General features: G+C 35.9%; 1 protein-coding gene across 1 annotated transcript in view; it reads right to left on the bottom strand.

Moving 5' to 3' along the window:
- brun (trafficking protein particle complex subunit brun) overlaps positions 1 to 15,089 on the bottom strand; it is a 379,016-nt gene that overhangs the window by 9,834 nt on the left and 354,093 nt on the right. The window lies entirely within an intron of this gene.

The following is a 15,089-nucleotide window of genomic DNA, read 5'->3' as shown; positions in this document are numbered from 1 at the left end:
GCCAGCAGGTGATTGATTGATTGCAGTAACAAACTTCCATCTGCCATTGTGGAAGTTGGTAGCATAAATAAATTCAAGGGACAAACTTTAAAGTAGATGGATGGGTGAAATTGGATTTTTTTTTTTTTTTTTTTTTGGCTGATGCTTTATAGCTTGCTTTCTTGCATAATATACCTCTACTAATGGTAAAAGAAGAAGCATGGGTTTCATTTTTGATTCAGACATTGCTTTGTTTGGTCTTGGAGACTATTTTGCCTTCCATTGCACTGACTGTCTTTTAGTTTCTGGGTTGTACTGAACAGCTAACTTTAATGGCAAAAAAATTACAGTTCTCAGAAAGTCTGGATCTTCTTCAATGTTTTCAAAACATCTTCACTAACTTGGGGTCTTCTCATTCTTTCATCTTCGTTCAAAAGTTTTGGCACCATCTTACCACAGACTTTTATCGTGCCTAAATTTTCAGTTAAAATTTGTCTGTTTCTTTGTCCATATTGAGTTCTGATGCAACCATTCTAATGCTTAAACAACAATCACTTCTAATCAATGTCCTTACCCAGGTCCATATATTCACCAGTTTTCCTGGATACAGGACGGCCTGGTTGTTTGCCATCTTCCATATTCTCTCTTCCTTCTAAATATCTTTTATGCCTTTCAGACATGCATTTTCTTGATATAGTGTCTTCCCCATAAAATTGACATAACTCGTAACTGTCAGTTGTTTTCTTTAGTTATTTTTAAAAATTTGGGGTTGATTCTTTTGTCTGTCATTTTTCTGGCAAACTGCAAAAAAAAAAAAAAAAAAAACTAACTTACCAAAGCAGTATCTTATCTTTAAGATGAATAATCTTTCAGCAAAGCCTTCTGCTTGAAACTAATATAATATTTATGCAACTCATCAAAAAGGTGAGGCTCATTCTGCAGTGTGCTATAAGATCACAGCAATCCACGTCAATTTAGTATATGGCAGGTGACAATTCGGATTGTGTGTGTGTGTGCGCGTACGCACGCACACACACGCACAAGACTGTGGGAAACCATTATGTTGCAGCCGCATTCTGATGCTTGTTCAGAGAGGAATACGTCATAAAAGATGTGGCAATTTATTCTCTAATTTATTACCATACCAATGATGACTGCAAATCAATGTTGAAAGATTTGTACAGTCTCATGAGGATTTTTGATTTTTTTTTTTTAAGGAGCATTAGCAACTAATTCCATATTGCTCCGGGGATATGTGGTGGTCATTCCCTGACCTTTCTGCATCCTCCGTATTTGGTGGTCACAGGCTCGAACCCCGGTCTAATCAAGAAGAGTGTGCTACGCACTGCTGCTCTTGCCCACCTGGCTATGGAGGTGCCAAGGATTTTTCATGGACCTCAAATAGGAACTATGGGTTCATTGACTTCATTAGAAAATCAATTATACTTGCTCAGATAACAGATGGTACACAATAATCCAATGACAAAAAATAAATAAGTAAAAAAATTCAGACCACAAGGCTATGCAAACAGCAGTATTGGTGCTGAGATGACCTTGGGGGGGGGAGATGGAGATAAACCACTGTGCAGTTTATTTTCTTGCTCATCAATGCCTTGTTTGCATGATTCTTCCTTGTACATGTGCAGAATGACTTCATTTTTCTCAGTCACTAGTGCAAACTGCTGATACAAGGAAGCAAGTTTATACACATCAGAAAGAAAAAAAAAACCCACCAAACTTATCTGCTATTCCCTCTAAGATTATGTCTAATTTTTCCTTAAATTTATCCAAACTACCCACTTCCATAATGCCAGATAGAACTCTGTTCCAATATTCAATTACTCTGACTGAAAGCAAATTTTTGCATATCTATTTTGCAACCCTTATGTGTTTTGTCACTGGTTGTTGTTATTTGGTTTTTGGGAGCATTAGCAACTAAGGCCATATTGCTCCAGGATATGCAGTGGTCATTCCCTGACCTTTCCACATCCTCCGTATTTGGTGGTGACGGGCTCGAACCCCGGTCTAATCAAGAAGCGTGCGCTATGCACTGCTGCTCCTTCCCACCTGGCTATGGAGGCGCCCTCTGTCACTGGTAAAAACTGCTGAATATTAGTATATTCAGCAGTTAGTATTATAAATAAGGATGTCATCAGCATTTAATTTCCTCAATCCATTTAAAGGTGTAAACACTTTGGACAGGTAACTTCCTTGCAGATGCCTAGTTTCCAGGCATTCCAATTTAAAGAAATGAAGCTTTTTTGGTAAAAATACCCTCTTTCTAACTAATCTTGTTGCTCTTCTCTGCATCTGTTCAAACCACATAAGCTTAAGCTGCCTTGTTCTACTAGCCTGAACAAATTACTCCCCACCTTTCCAAAGTCTTTTTCTTTCTTTCTACCATGGGTGTGGTATCACCCAACTGGTATGTTATTCTGGGATTACTGCTACCCATGTGCACTACTTTGCATTTATCAATGTTAAAGGTCAATTGCCACTTTTTGGCCCAGCTGCTTAATTTTTTTTTTTTTTTTTTTTTTGAGTCTTGTTGCAGTAGTATGCCTTTGTTCCTATCATTAACCACTTATTCAGTCACTAATACAAAATGTGAATATTAATATTAGTAGTGGTAAATGATACCAGGAGGGAAGATTTTTGGCCCTCCCCCTCCACAATTTGCTCTTTCCTGGAAAGAGCACCCGTTTGTTCCCTCAACAATCCTGTTTCTCTTCTCTGCATCTATTCCAACAAATTCATGTCCTCCCTAAAATGAGGCTTACAGATTTGTAATCACTCAAAAGGTACTTAAGAGTGGCCTAATCACTGCCTTTTTGCAACAGGATAATCAGTTCCTTGTTCCCATTGGCAAAAATTCCTGTATATGACAGAAAAAACCCCATCAACTATAACAGCAACCTGTCTGCACTGCTCATAGAACTTCACATTTGACGGCACAATTACCCCCAGGTCTTTTTAATTTTCCATTACTCTGGGTGTGATACCACACAGCCAATATCTGAGATTACTGCAACCCATATGAAATACCTCACATTTGTCAATGTTAAACTTCAACTGTGACTTCTGAAGCTCAACTGTCTAATTTGTCAAGATGTTCACGAAGTAGCATATCCTGATTACTCTGTCAACCTTCTTATCATCTGCAAACTTAGACATTAAGCCTGATATACTTTAATCAATATCACTAATAAATACAGAAAATAACAATGGGTGCAGCACAGAACCCTGGAGACTCCACTAATAATATCAGTCCCAAAAAGAGCACTGCCCATTGATTACCATTCTTTATTTTTCTACCCAACCATCCCGTTATCCATAGTAACTTGCCCTTCATGTTGAACTGCTCTAATTTGTATAGCAGTCTTTATATACAACAGTATCAATGCTTTTTCCAAACTCTATGTATACAATGTCAATTATTTTTTTGTATCCAGTTCCTTCACTACTGTGTCACAATATCCAAGACTGGCCAGACAAGATTTCTCCCTAACATATCTATGTCATGACTGCAGTATGACAGCATTACTTCTTTCACCGGTGACTCCATTATTTTCCCTGGAACAGAAGTTAAATTCGCAGGTCTATAATTACTTGTGCCATGCTTTGAACCCCTTTGTGAAATGGAGATACATTAGCACATCTCCAGTCTATAGAGACCTCCCCTGAATCCAAGGATGTTCTCATAATCGTGGCTAAAGGTTTTCTTACCTCTGTTTCTACATCCCTTAATATAATTGGATTGTTTCATCCACCTCATATGTAAAGGTGCCTTTATTATGTTTAGCTTCAACAAGTTCTCTTCCATTTTTCTCTCAGTTATCACAAAACCATTCAGCTCCCTGTTTAGAAATTGATACACTTCTGGCATCTCCATCCCTTAAAAATTCCTCATGTGCGAATAGAGATGCAAAATACCTGTTCAGTTTGTCAGCAACCTGAGCAGTGTCATCAACAGTTAAACCATTCATATCTGGTGGACCAATGTGCTTTGTCCCCTTTCTTATAGTATTTACATAAGCAAAGAAGTCTTTGCTGCTTATTGTTGTATTCTTTGCCAAAGACTTCTCATAATCTGTCTTAGCTTGCCTAAACTCCTTTGTGAATTAACTGAAGACTAGTTTATAACTATAGGTTTGTGTATAGCCTGATAATTTACATGCATGCCATGCATTTTTCTTCTCTTCCAGTTCATCTGATATCCATTTAGGTTTAAGCATTGAACAGATCTGGTATAAAAAGCCTAGTAACATCTACAGATACATCCCTGAATGTGTCTCATTTAGAATTTGCCATTGGTGACTTCATCAGCTGGTTCCACTAGGTCACCTTTACAAAAGCAAAAGCCTTTTCCCTTCCCTTTGACAGTATTACATCTTGCAGAACCAGGGTCTCTCCCTAGTTGCATTCAGAACTATTATTGTTGTCTTCTTGTGTACCTATTAGAACAATTTAATAGTCTTTTATGGAATCAGGCACATGGACCTGTATACGGTATTTAGGATGAAGTCTAATCACTGACTTTTACAGTGAAATAATTGCCTCCACCTTAAATGCCAGAATTCCCATATATCACTGAGAGTTCTTCGTGTGCTATCCTTGCAGCTTTATTACTACACTGTTGAAAGAACTTAAAGTCAATCTGCATAACAGCTCTAAGATCCTTTTCACTGTCTACTTGCACCACTTGATAATTTAACTTGGAATTACTGTGCCCCAGATGCAGAACCTTGCATTTAGTAGTATTAAAGCTTAATCGGCATTTTTTAAGACCCGATGCAGCAACATTCCCTGGTTCTCATTGTTAGCAGCCTGCCAAAATTTATAACATCAGCAAAATTTACATGAAACATACAATATCATAAATGTCAATATATCTCTTTATACATTAAAAAAAAGTTTTCCTCCTAGTGATATTTATTCGAGCCAATAGGAGAAGAGGGCAGGGCAATACGTCACTACAAATGCAATTATTTATTGACAACTGCCTCCATAATGTTTGCCAACCACATGAACATGCTACTTTTTTTTTCTTCAAAATGTGCCGCGATCTACCATATCACCGTTTTATGCATATTTATAAATAGTTTAAATATTTGTATAGTTTGTAAATAGTCCTGATCTTTCAGATGTAACAATATTCCTCATGCATTATGGAACCTGAAGCAAAAGGCCTTTGGCTATAATCTATTATTTGGGTACCACTTGTCTCTGACCATGGGCGTGTTCGTAGAACAGAGTGATTGTACAGTCGAGTTCTGTGATTGAATCCCCAGTTCACAAAGGGAGATCAAAAGGTAATATGAGTAATTACAGAGCTGTTAGCTTAATATCAGGAGAAAATAATGGAGTCACTGGTTAAAGAAGCAGTTATACTAGTCAAAGCATGGATATGTTAAGGGGTGGTCTTGTCTGACCAATCTGATTGGATACTACAGAACAAAGGAACTGGATGCAAAAAATAATTTTGATATCACATACTTGGATTTCTGGAAGGCTTTTGACACTGTTGCACATAAAAGACTGCTGTACAAACTACATCAATGTGGCATTAAGGGCAAGTTACTGCTATGGATAAAGGGATGGCTGAGTGGGAGAAGACAGAGAGTGTGGCTATCAATGGGCACTGCTCTTCGTGGACTAATGCTATTAGTAAAGACACCCAAGGTTCAATGTTGGGCCCATTGTTGTTTTTTTAATATTTATTAATGATATTAATGAAAGTATATCAGGCTTAGTGTCTAAGTTTGCAGATGATACAAAAGTTGGCAGGGTGGGTAATGACAGTAATTAATGTAAGTTACTGCGTATGGATAGCAGTAATCCCAACTTTGTGGCACTACATTCAACATAGTGGAATATGAAAAAGACTTAGAGTAATTGTGTAGTTAAATATGAAGTTCTCTGAGCAGCACAGACAGGCTACCAGAACAGATCATGGGGGTTTTGTCAATCAGGGATGGCCAACTTAATTTGTGATACGATCTACTTTTTTTCTTCAAAATGTGCCACAATCTACCATCTCAAGAATTTCACTGCACATGGTTAAAAAAGTTAATCAACACATATTGAAAAATGTTGTTTATAAATTTTAAAATTAAATACAATTCAGAATTCTTATTTTAAATTCATACGTATTCAAATTTTTAATTTACGTGAAATTTGTGTCTTAATATCATCTGCCAAGCTTTCAAGATCAGGGATATACTGTGATAAGGCCAACCGTAAAGAATCTTTATGCAAGTCCATAAGAGTAGAGCGATTCTTCGTCTTTGTTTGTTTCAAATAGGAAAAGGCCAATTCACATAGATATGTGGAACCAAAACAGGAATTTTTTTAAAAGTTCATTGCATTTTTTTACATTTGGGTACTTTTCTCGGCAAACATATTTCCAAAAGTCTTTCTCTGATGACCTGGCTTTTAGGAAGATATCGTTTCGCAATGTAATAATTTCATTTTAAAGTAATATTTTCTTTCTGAAATTTGTTTCGTAACTAAGTTGACATTAAATGGACAAGAAATATATTGAACAATGTCTTCAATTGTTTTAAAATCACTGATCTGGTTTCAAAATCATCCACAAATTTCTCAATTTCAGCAACATAATTGAGATTTCAATTTCAGTGTAATTCAAAAACATGATATTTTTGCAAATGACCTTGCATATTTGCAAAATGATCGAATTTTTTTTCTTTGAGATCCTTAGCCATTGCCAAAAATTGATATTTATAAGCAGAAATACTACTAATCATGTCACCCACATTTTTATTTTTTCTTTGTAATTTCAAATTCTAATTTAATAGTGAAATCTGCCAAAAAAGGCAGCTCACACGACAACTCCATATCTTGTAGCTGCTGATAATCATCTCCCCTTTGATTAACAAATATTTTAATTTCATTCAGCAAATTTCAAAATCTCTGTAGAAACTTACCCTGACTCAGCCACCTAACATCTCTGTGTAATATCAGATCTGGTTAATTTTCATTGAGTTGAATTTTGAAACGTCGCCTTTGAAGACATTATCCTCTGATAGAATTCACAATTTTGAAAGCTATGTCCATAACACTTTTATTTTAGTATTTAATCTTTTTCTGGCTAACACTTGGTGGATGATACAGCAGTAACTCAAAAAATCTGGGAATCCATCATCCTTTTGGCACATGCGATGAGTCCGTTAAGATGCCCTGTCACTGCTTTAGCTCCATCTGTTGTTATTGATACGAGCTTAAATAGTGCTAATTTAAATTTTTCAATAAAATTTTTGAATGCATTAAATATATCAAGACCTCTGGTTCTTTCTTTTAATGAAACCATGGCCAGCAGCTCTTCTCTACCGGCAGAATCATCGAAAACCATACGAATAAAAACAAGCAATTGAGCTGTATCACTGACGCCTGTAGATTCATCCAGTTGTAAATATAATATGTAAATATGATAAAAATGAGCATGAAATTGCTCACTCACATTTTTACTCATTTTTCAATGCGATGCATCACAGTATTTCGAGATAATTGCAGATCTTGAAGAGCACTTTTAATTCCATTTTTGCTCTTAAAATTTTCAAAAAGAGAATCTGTTATTTCTAAAAATGCATCTTTGATGAATTGACCATCAGAAAATGGTCTGCATTGTTTTGCAAGATGACTCACTTTAAATGATGCTACAATTACTGCTTTAGATTGTAAATTAGGTATCATGAAGAAATTTTGTTGTGTGAATAATCTGGATTTAAGTTCTTTTAATTTATTTTTTCTAAGGTCACTATTAGGCAGAAAATCCGATTGGTATTTACGATAGAGTGCATTGAAGTGCCTTTCTAAAAATCAAACATTTTTTTTTTTATCATTACAAAAAAGTAGTCTAGTTTTATGAATACTACAAAAAAAGAGCTTGACTCTTTTTTTGTAGTATTCATTTTAAGTCAAAGGGTATTAAATTAACATATAAGTACTGTCCAGTTATTAATATTAAGTAAGCTAAATAAGAATTCGATTTACACTTCATTTTCCACTGCTTGAAAGTGTTACCTTTTTCAGATCTTACAATACATGGAAAATCTTGCACATGGGTCTCCTGAATTTTACATTGTATTTCTTTGGCATCTTACTAAAAGTCATTGTTAATTAGCTTCCCATCATAGAAGTAAAATGAAATAGCACACAATAAAGTGTTTCTAATTTGCAATGTAGACTAAATAATAGCAACCTGATATCTAATCTGTTAGGATAGAGCTGGAAAAGGAATTAGAAAATGTGAATTGGAATATCATCGGTTTGGATGAAACAAGAAGAAGAAATGAATCACTTATAAGCTTTCATGAAATCCAAGTATATGATACAAAATTATTTTTTGCATCCAATTCTTTTGTGACCACGTTGTAGTATCCAATCAAATTGGTCAGACAAGACTTCCCCTTAACAAACCCATGCTGTGTCTGAACTATTACTGTAGTCTTGTCTAGGTGATCCTGTATCACCTCTTTAATCAGTGAGTCCATTATTTTCCACGGAACACAAGTTAAATTGACAGATTTATAATTATTTGTGTCGCCCTTTGTGAACTGGGAATACATTTGCACATCTCCAGTTCATGGGGACCTCCCCTGAATCTAAGGATACTCTCATAATTAGGACTAAGGGTTTGCATGCTTCCCTTGCTAACTCCTTCAATATAATTAGATAGATTCCATCCATCCTAGGTGCCTTTTTTAGTTTAACTTCAACAATTTCCCCTCCACTTTGCTCAGTTATTACAAAATCACTTAGCTCCCTGTTAAAGTTTGATAAACTTCTGGCATTTCCCTCCTTGAATAACTCCTCATGTGTGAATATAAATGCAAAATACTCATTCATAGTTGAACCATCTATGTTAAGCAGACCAGTCTGATTCATCCCCTTCCTTCTAGAGTTTACATAAGTAAAGAACTCTTTGCTGTTTTCTTTGCATCCTTTGACAAGGATTTCTCGTAATCTGTCTTTGCCTGCCTAACTTCCTTTGTGACGATTACAGACAAGCCATTGGCTTCTGTGTCGCCTGAAATTTATACGCATCACATGCATTTTTCTTCTCTGCCACAAGCCTCATTAATTCATCTGACATCCATTTAGGTCTGAATGATGAACAGTATTTCTTAGTTGGTACGACAAGCTTAGGTCCCTGAAGGCTTCCCATTTAGAATTCACCATTGGTAACATCATCAGTTGATCCCACTGTATACAATTTAAAAACTGTCTGAGGCTACTGTAGTCACCTTTACGAACACAAAAACCCTTTCTTTTACCCTTGATCGTAGTTACATCTTTAAGTAAATCTCACATCAGCACACTGTGATCACCTAGTGGTTCCTTTATCTGTAAATCCTTAATGCATGAATAATCACTGCTGATAATCAGATCAAGGGTATTACTCCCTCTGGTTGCCCCTCGAAAATGTTGCTGTAGAAAACAATCCTCCAATAAATCCATAAAAGTCTTGCTAGCGTGCGACTGACCAACCCACAAGTTCTAGTCAATACCTGGAGAGTTAAAATCCCCCATTACAAGACATTCTTATTTACTAGCCCACTCTATTTCTCTGCACAACTGTTCATTGTACTCATCAGAGTCAAAACGGCTATAACACACTCCTACTCTCATTTTCTCTTTTCCAGTGTTTATGCCACACCAAACAGACTCATCATTGCACTGTCCACCCATGTCAACTGGATGCATTTCCTTAGATTTTGTGTTTCTTAACTAACAGCATAATCCCTTCTGCCTTCCTACCCTGTCTGTCCTTTCTGTACACATTGTACTCCCCAAATTCCAATTCTGCACTTTTTATATCTGTGTGATACCACGTCTCTGATATCCCAACAATATCTGCCTTGGATGCCTTGATCAGCACTTGAAATTCATCAAATTTATTTACTATACTTCTAGCATTGGTGTACATGCAAGTATACATGCATCTGTTCTTACTGTCAGTTACTCTGACACAGCTCATGTATTTACTTGTCCCACAGCAACTTGCTTTCTAGGCTGCTGCTCATTACAATAGAAGCAGTACAAGAATTACTTTTGCCTCTGCCTGCAGCTACTGTTAATGTTTTAGTCTGTGATCCCCCTAAGCTGGTGGTTTTCCAACCCACCTAACACTGCCTCGATAGCATCAGCAAATATTCTTGCAGCCTTTCTATTTAAGTGTGTCCCATCCCTGTAGAAGCAGTCTTTCCTGTTAGTAAACACAGACCACGGCGAAAAAAATTCTACCCCGTGAGCCTTGCACAATCTCTCCAGGGCCGAACTGATTTTCAAAGCTCTCATCATATACCCTCTCTTATTGTGTCTGGGCAGAATTGCAGACACTTTCAAATTTAATCCTAACTCACGACTTTTTTTCAGCATTGATCTGTACTTATTATTATTATTATTAGCTGTATGGTGCAAGGAAGCCTGAGGCATATGCTGCACCAGCCAAAAAAAAAAAATTCTGAATTACCCTGAGTGAAAGAGAGAGAGAGAACAAGAGTCAGAAGTAGAAGGGAATTGCCAAGAAAGAGAAGAATGATGATATCCAGCTCAGGATCCTGCTTTTTTTGCCAATTTTTTGTTAAGTAAACCTGTAGATCTCTTACTCTTAAGGTCATTAGGGCCAACGTGTACAACAATATCACGTTGGCCCTAATGACCTTAAGTCCACTTAATACCACCTTTTGTGCCCTTAAAAGATATCTGCCCTAGAAAGCGTACGAGCTTATGTAGCATCAGCCAAAAAAAACATTACCACCTTTTGCCCCCGGCATACATACCCTGGTTCTGTTCCACATATCCTTTTTGCATAATATATTCCCCATCTCCCTCACAATAGTCTCCAACAATAACTACTCCTTGTGGGACCAGCACATTCTGCATTGGAGATTGCTGCTGTGTTGCCTGATGCACAGGAGTGAGCTCTGCCATTGAGAGCTTGATGGGTCCCTCATATTAATTTCTTCGAGGGTATATACCCTACATCTCAAACTCTTATATAGATGCCCATCTGAACGCTAAGTTTATGGCTAATTTCTTGGCACTCTAAGCACACACAAAGACATGCTCCTTGGCTAGATCATGTCCTGTTCTAGACAGGTCTGCAAACATTTCACATTTTGCACCTTTTTTCCCCGACTGTGATCCATTGGAGAATCGCCCCCTTCAGTTCTCCCATGAGCCACAGTACAACTGTTACTAGTCTGGGTCATGATTCCGTTAAAGTATAATTTAATTAACAATGAAATTTAATAAGATTAATAAATTTTACTGATTAATTGATAATACTATACTAGTCTAACAGATTTCTAATACAGTGCTACATATTTTGCTATTTAGTTTTATGTTAAACTTTATGCTATGAAGTTTGGGATTTATGCTACGGAATTCTGTATTGTATAACAATGGCAGCAAGTTACGAATGGTAAGGTCTACGGACATTAAGTATTAACTTTCAAAATCGCTATCTAAATTCAAATAAACCAAGGAGCTTGACTAGGACTATAAAGCTACTTATAGAAAATAATTTAGTATAACAATTAAGTCAATAAAATGACTAAATATATATAAAAACTTAGCATTCACCAGAGCTGCAAAAATCTTGGCCAACCTTGTAATAACTTCATAACATAAGCCAGAAATGCTGCTCATTTGGGTATTTGGGATCAAAATTGGGCTGAAACATTTTATACATTATTGTTTATCAACAGGCAACAACTGCCAGGTCAGAAGAGTGAATAATTAATAATTTTGACAATGAATACAATCATTAACTGTATTTAGCAGTCACACACATGCTTGAATCGTAATCCACTTAAACATGGACATTACTGCACTTTTGCACTTCATTCCACTACCAGCTATGTTGGGCCTGAGGACCAACAAAATATATGCTGGAAATTTGGTACTGATCTAACTTTTCTTTCTTGTTACATCTGAATATCCAGAATGGAATGAGAGAAGAGTTGTTAATGAATTAAAAAATTTTTACAAATGGTCTCTTCCTTCTGATCATTTCAGATGAACACTGGCCTATCAGAAATCCATAGGAAAAAATTACCTTTTAACGATTTTCTCTAGTTTCACTCAACTGTCTTTTTTAACACTAGTGGGCAAGTTTCTCTTGAGGTAGAACAACTTAGCATGGATATATCAGATCCAAGTTTCTCATCTTAATTATCTGTCTGTTGTTTATGGGAAAAATGGAGTTAGGTGCTGACCACCCAAGATTGAACACACACACATTTGAACCAAAACATTACCAAACACAATAAAAATCTTAATAAAATTCTTTTTATGGACGCAAATCAGTACTTGAATTGTGCTTTATTCCCTAAAAATGAGTAAAATTCTTGAAAAAAGTGTGAAAAGGAAGTGTCCTGGTGAAGATACTACAGATTCAGGGAGAAAAAGAAGAGCAATGTTGATAGAAGAAAAATATGAAATTGTGAAATGCTTTGAACGAACATGTGATATTGCTACAGGCCTAAATGAGGCAACAATGAGAACAATTAGAAAGAATGCAGAGAAAATAAAAGCAACTTTCATAACAGGAACAACTCAAATTGTAACAAAATCCATTAGATCAAGACACAAAGAATTGGAAGAGGTGGAATGTCTGTCATCTGTTGGGATAGAAGATCAAACAAACAAAGGACAAGTTTGCTTATGATAGAAGCAAAAGCATTAACAATATTTTATTATGTAATAATCATAATAAAATACGAATTTTATTAAGATTTTTATTGTGTTTGGTAATGTTTTGGTTCAAATGTGTGTTCAATCTTGGGTGGTCAGCACCTAACCCCATTTTTCCCATAAAACCTGTTATTTATATTGCACGATTTTGTTTGCACAAGGATTTCTAGGAACACAACTATCATGTTATATGAGGACTGACTGTATTTGTTGTTGCACTACCCTTCCAACAAAGACAAAAGGTATGGTATCAAAGCATACAACCTCTGTTTACCCAAGAACAACACTTAAAACATTTGTGTATATGCAGGAAAAAGTGACACTCTAGAGTGGTCATGGTCACACACATCATTCTGTAATTCTGAAGCTCCATGAAGGACTATTAGATGAAGGATGTTTCCTTATGCCAACAAATTCTACACAAGTGTGTCACTAGCCGAGAAGCTACTGTAGAGAGGAACTTTCCACAGGGTCATTCAAAACATCAGAAGTGACCAAAGTTGTTCACTATTCTTCAGGAGTGACCTTGTGAAAACTAAACAAAAAGAGAGAGGAACCTTGGCTCTTGAAAAAAAGGGCAGAATAAAATTGATGAAATGGACAAATAAGCAACCAGTGCTCAAGATTACCACTTGCAAGAACCACTGATGCATACTAGTTGAAACTACACAGAAACATAGAGAACTGGTGAAACCTAACATTGTGGTTTGTCAGCTACAAGATTGCCAGAAAAGGTTGTTGATCTGTCTGATCAGGTGGCATTATAGTACTCAAGTCTTCAAAAGTTTGTGAGGTTGTAGGGAAAATTTGCAATAGAGATGCTCTTTGGAACAGCCAGTGAATTCCTGTATAATACACAAAAAGTTCAGCTCCAATTCAAAGTTGAAAATTTATAAATTTCTAGAAGCTATCAAAAAACAACTTTTGAATGTGACAGTGCTTTCGTAGGAGCAATGTTACACAAAAGTCCAAAGATTCATCACATCCAAATAAAAAATGAATGTTACAGAAAATTCTGCCAGGATGAGGTGGAAGGGGGGGGGAGGAGAGAACCAGCTAATGCCAAAGCCAAGACGACAACATTATGAAAATTGTGAAGGATAGTCTCCAATGTCTCTGGGCTGTTTGTACACCCAAAGTAAACACTTAAGTGTTACTTGTTCTATTATATTATATTATATTCTTATTTTCCTGTTGTTTTTTTTAATTTATTAGATATTCAGGAAGGGTCATGTCGATTATGAATGAGGTGGCAGCCATTGATAGAAATTAAATAACCATTTCTTTTTGATGAAAAGGAACAATTTTCTTTCTTTATTCAACAAGTAAATATAGTAATTTTTTTTTCACAATAATATACATAATTTTATAATGCTACGTCTGCTAGTATATTACTAAATATTAATTAAATTAAGTGATGTAGTATAAAGATAAGGATGCAACTGTGTCACATTCTCACGAATTTCTACAACCAACTAATGGATAGCTTTGCCTGCAGGGCTTAATATTTGGTCATCAGTGACTCTGCACATTTGGTAGTTACTAAGCAATGAATTCTAGTTTATTAATAAAAAAAATTTAAATATTTGGCTCCTGCACTTTTTACATAAGTTACACTGGTTAAAACTTGTCTGTAAAATGAAAGATACAATAAAGCTTTTTCTTCAGACTCATTAAAGCAGGCAAAATACATTGTACACTTGAAAACTGACCCATACTACATGTATAACCAATCAAGACAGCTTGAAAGAGTGGAAGAAACCTGCTCAAAACCACTAACCTGTACTTGCCAATGACTTACCAACTGACCCCTTATCAGTAGTTTCTTGAAACCTTAAGGTACCCTTCATGAAATTAGCACCAAACACCTTATCTGTCAAAGTGAATACCAAATTTACTAAACAAATTCCTTCTACCAACTAGGGTAGCAACACTCAGAAAAATTTCCAACCTAAACCTCTCATGATATAATTAGCAAGAGTTACAAACAAAGCACAACTGCAGACACAGACAGTAAGGCTAGTCGATTCAAGCTTATAAACAAATAAATGTAATCCTCAATCAACAACAGCATATTCCCAAAGAAAGCAATTAACACATTCACTCCTGCCTATATTTGAGAGTGCATCCCTCTCAAAAATTTAAAGCATACCACATAATAAAAACAGTGGAGCATGCATTTAATTTTGTAAATCCTTACTGTAGTTTTCAGTGTGATGTGCTGTATGCTGTAGTTTTCAGTGTTGAGGAACAACTCCTTTAATACCCATCTAAAAATAAATAATTGGTGAAAATTAAAGTCTGGAATTCATAACTAAAAGTGAAAACTTACTTTTGGGCTGAACTGTAAATTGGAAAAAACCTCAAAATTTTATCACAAGTTTATT

This window comes from Mastigoproctus giganteus, chromosome 12 (assembly GCF_048544385.1).
Source record: "Mastigoproctus giganteus isolate SK-2022 chromosome 12, ASM4854438v1, whole genome shotgun sequence".
NCBI lineage: Eukaryota > Metazoa > Arthropoda > Arachnida > Uropygi > Thelyphonidae > Mastigoproctus > Mastigoproctus giganteus.
This window is presented reverse-complemented; position numbering and strand designations above follow the sequence as displayed.